The 4,929-nt window shown below is 34.0% G+C and overlaps 1 pseudogene; it reads left to right on the top strand.

The window, feature by feature from the left end:
• Positions 1–2,727: 2,727 nt before the first annotated feature.
• LOC108488171 (protein NUCLEAR FUSION DEFECTIVE 4-like) lies at positions 2,728–4,485 on the top strand (annotated as a pseudogene).
• Positions 4,486–4,929: the final 444 nt, after the last annotated feature.

The raw sequence follows: 4,929 nt of genomic DNA, 5'->3' as shown, positions 1-4,929 counted from the left end.
GATTTGGAGCTTGAACAGTTATATGTAAAAACTACATTTTTGCATTGAGAACTTGAGAAGGACATTTACATGCAACAACCAGACGGTTTTACAGTATAAAAAAAAGAGGACTATGTTTGTTTGCTAAAAAAGTCTCTTTACGGTTTGAAACAGTCACCAAGACAGTGGTACAAGAGGTTTGATTCCTTTATGACTTCTCACGATTTCAAAAGAAGTAGTTTTGATAATTGTGTTTACTTTAAGAAAAATAGTGATGGCTCTTTCGTTTATCTACTTCTTTATGTTGATGACATGTTGATAGCAGTAAAAGATAAAGGAGAGATAAGAAAGGTCAAAGTCCAACTAAGTGAAGAATTTGAGATGAAAGATTTGGGACCAGAAAAGAAGAAACTTGGTATGGAGATTCCTAGAGATAGAAAAGCAAGTAAATTGTACCTAAGTCAGAAGGGGTACATTGAGAAAGTTCTTTGCAGGTTCAATATGCAGAGTGCTAAGCCTGTTAGTACTCCTTTAGCAACCCATTTCAGACTTTCATCGACTTTCTGTCCATAATCAGATGATGAGATTGAGTACATGTCACATGTTCCATACTCTAGTGCAGTGGGATCTCTCATGTATGCTATGGTTTATTCATGTCCAGATTTATCATATACAGTTAGTGCAGTTAGCAAATATATGGCGAATCTCAGTAAATAACACTGGAAAGCAGTTCAGTGGATTTTAAGATACTTACGAGGTACTACTGATGTCTGCTTATAGTTTGGAAGAACTAGAGATGGAGTCATTGGGTATGTTGATGCTGATTTTGCTGGAGACTTTGATAGAAGAAGATCTCTCACAGGTTATGTCTTTACAATCGGAGGTTGTACAATCAGTTGGAAAGCTACTTTGCAAACTATAGTCGCTTTGTCTACCACTGAAGCTGAGTACATGATAATTACTGAGGCTTGTAAAGAAGCTATCTGGTTGAAGGGACTCTTTAGTGAACTCAATTAAGACCTTCAAATCAGTACAGTATTTTGTAACAGTCAGAGTGCAATCTTCCTTACAAAACATCAAATGTTTAATGAGAGAACAAAACACATTGATGTTCGATATCATTTTGTTCGTGATATTATTGCTTGTGGTGATATTGTTGTGAGCAAAATTAGTACTCATGAAAATCTTGCAGATATGATAACTAAGTCACTTCCTATAACCAAGTTTGAGCATTGCTTAGACTTAGTTGGTGTCCATTGTTGAAGTTAAACCCTTAAGGGGTTTTATGGAAGAGGTGGAGAACTTGTTCGTTGAGAGTTCTCGATGAAGAACTTGTTCGTTGAGAATTCGTGTCAAGGTGGAGATTGTTAGAATTAAATGACCCGAATCCTTATTTAAATAAAATACAGTGGTGAAATAAAATAAAAGTAAAATTCATATAGAACTACACTTCTTTTATTTTATTTTAGAATAAGGTTTTTTAAATCTTATTAAACTCTATCTATTTTATATTGATTAGAATAAGATATTTCAGTCTTACTAGAATATGGCTTTACAAGCCTATAAATAGACATAGTCTATTTCTTTTGTAATTATTTTTCGAATTCGGCATAATGAATTTTTTTTTCCTCTGCCCGTGGTTTTTTCTCGAAAGGGTTTCCATGTAAAATCTATGTGTTTTTTATTTTATTTTATTTTCACAGTAGTAATTTAATGTGACATACAATTTTCATTTCTCAACATTAATAATGTGTGTTCCTGATTAAATGAACAAAATCCTTTTCCTATTCATTCTAATGATTAGGTTTGTAATTAAATCAAACAATTGAAGCAACACCCAACCCATTCCGAACCTTCCATTCCACCTATTCTTTGCCAATATATTTTTCGTGCTACATTACGTCCTACTTTGGAATCAATTATTTTTTATCTTATAAATTCAATAGACATTAATTATTGGAACCTTAAATAAGAAAATAGAATTCAATTGAGTTTTGAATTCAAATGAATTTCTGATTTTTATTTTAAATTTCAACATATTTTTATTTTTTAAATAAAAGAGAATGCATTTAAAAATTTTAAAATGGTTATTTATATTACAAAAATATAATAAAATATTTTTAAGTTATTACAGGAGGAAAACTATAGTATACTATAAAACTATTACAATACATGAATAATTAAAAATTATTGTTAACGAGAAGTACATGGAATTGAAAGCATTGCAATTTACTTAATTTTCTATTTAAAAGTTAAAGAGAGATTATTATGTATAATTCTAAACTTCAGATAAAAAAATCGAAACATATCTTAAAAGAATATTAAATGTAATAGTAAAATACGTTACGCTCTTAAAAAAAAGAATTTAAATTTAATTGTTATAAGGAGACAACCATAAATTACGAACTATACTCTAAAATCTACGATAAATTATGTAAAAAAAAACTCTAAAATATATCTAACCTAAATCAAAATAACTAGGTGATACGTGTTTAAACTTAAATTAAAATAATTTTAAAAAAAATCCATACTGAATGTAGCTCCCAATCAATCTACTCAGATTCTGCTTCCCACCTATCCAAGATTATTTCTCACCTGAAAATCCAATCTGACTTTTGTTTTTTTACTTCTAAAATTCTATTGTTTTTTAAGGATTAGATTTCCATTTTTTTCAAGAAAACTATCATTTACTTCACTACTTTTCAGCCCCGAAACTTCAAAATCGCCAGGTTTGCTATTAGCACCACCATGGCAACCACCGCCAGCGGGAGCTCCGGCTATGTCTGCTGCCGTTTCTTTCTCCAAGTCATCACTGGCAGATGGTTCATGATGTTCGCATCATTCTTAATCATGGCATGTGCTGGTGCAACGTATCTATTCGGCGTTTACTCAAAAGACATAAAATCAACCTTAGGCTCCGACCAATCCACACTCAACCTCATGAGCACATTCAAGGACCTCGGAGCCAACGTCGGAGTTGTCTCGGGGCTCCTGGCTGAGGAAACCCCCACATGGTTCGTGTTGCTGGTGGGTGCTTTAATGAATTTCACAGGCTACTTCATGATATGGTTGGCAGTGACCAAAACAATTGCTACCCCAAAAGTGTGGCAAATGTGTGCATATATCTGTATTGGTGCAAATTCCCAAAACTTTGCCAACACTGGTTCACTAGTTACTTGTGTAAAAAACTTCCCACAAAGTAGAGGGATGATGCTTGGGTTGATGAAAGGGTTTGTAGGGCTGAGTGGTGCAATTTTCACACAGATTTATTATGCAATCTATGGGAATGATTCAAAGTCTTTGATTCTTCTTATAGGTTGGTTTCCAGCTGCAATTTCTTTGGTTTTTGTTTATAATATTAGAGCCATGAAGATCTCTGCACATCCTAATGAAACTAAAGTGTTGCATGAATATCTGGGGATTGCAACTGTTCTAGCTTTGTTGATCATGGCACTAACCATTGCTCAAAAAAAGGTCCCATTTTCCCATACTGCTTATCTATTTAGTGGGGTTGCAGTATGTTTCATTATGTTTTCACCGTTTTTCATAGCTGTAAGAGAAGAATTCTATACTTGGAGGAATAGGGAACAACTCACTGCCCCAATTAGGCTTGTAGACGAGGCACCGACACTGCCGGAGACGGAGATGAAGTCCGAGATAGAATATGAATCAATGGAGACCAAGGAAGCCTCAGCCTCAGGGTGTTCAAGTATTTTCAAGCCACCTAAAAGAGGTGAAGACTTCTCCATTTTACAAGCTCTTTTTAGCATAGACATGTTCCTGGTTTTCCTTGGTACATTTTGTGGATTGGGCTGCAGCTTAACAGCAGCGGACAACCTAGGTCAAATTGGTGAATCCTTGGGGTATCCACATCAAGCTGTCTCCACAGTTGTTTCATTGCTTAGTATATGGAACTAATTTGGTAGAGTTTTCGCTGGATTTGTCTCTGAAATCATTCTTTTGAAGTACAAAATACCTCGGCCATTGATAATGTCACTCGTTTTCCTATTAGCTTCTGTAGGTGATTTGCTCATCGCCTTCCCATGGCCTGGTTCTGTTTACCTTGCTTCTTTGTTGTTAGGGTTCTCATTTGGAGCTCAACAAACATTGCTTTTCACCATAGTTTCAGAGCTCTTTGGGTTGAAATATTACGCCACGCTTTTCAACTGTGCTCAGCTATCAAGCCCTTTGGGTTCGTTTGTACTTAACGTGAGAATCGTTGGGAAACTTTATGATAAAGAGGCATTGAAGCAGTTGGCAGCAAAGGGGATGACGAGATCAATGGTGAAAGAGCTGACTTGCATTGGGAAACAATGTTACAGGCTATCGTTTTCGATCCTTGCTGCCACTAACACATTTGGGTCGATTGTGATACTTGTATTGGTTCTTAGGACTCATAAATACTATGGGGGTGATATTTACAAGAGATTCAGAGATGAAATAGCGGAAAATGAGAAGGAAATGGCTCTGAAATCGGCACAAGAGATGCAAATGGTGGAAAGCTAAGGCATCATTTTTATTTTGTCTCCCATTGTTGGACATCTTTTTTACTTCATTTGTTAGGCGTTTCTTATGTATATGTTAATTGTGCAACAAATGATTGTTTAGATATTGTAATGGCACTGCCTAAAGATTGAAGTACAAGTTTAACATATTTGTATACGAGTAAGAAGTGTAATTCTTTAAATATATCCATATAAAACACATATTGGTTTGAGTAATCGTACAAAGCCAAATGGCATAATTTGAATAATAAAATTAATTAAAATAATAAAAATATAAAAAAAAAACATCTTAATTGACTTTTTATCAATTTAATATTTCAATATATGTTTAAACACAAATTCTAATGAAATTGTGTAATAAAGACAGTGATAAGAGAAAGAGAGAAGATAGGCACACAAACTTTGTAAATAAAATTCGAAAAATAATAAACTAAAATTCAATCTA

The sequence above is a fragment of the Gossypium arboreum genome, chromosome 10 (assembly GCF_025698485.1).
Source record: "Gossypium arboreum isolate Shixiya-1 chromosome 10, ASM2569848v2, whole genome shotgun sequence".
Taxonomy (NCBI): domain Eukaryota; kingdom Viridiplantae; phylum Streptophyta; class Magnoliopsida; order Malvales; family Malvaceae; genus Gossypium; species Gossypium arboreum.
This window is presented reverse-complemented; position numbering and strand designations above follow the sequence as displayed.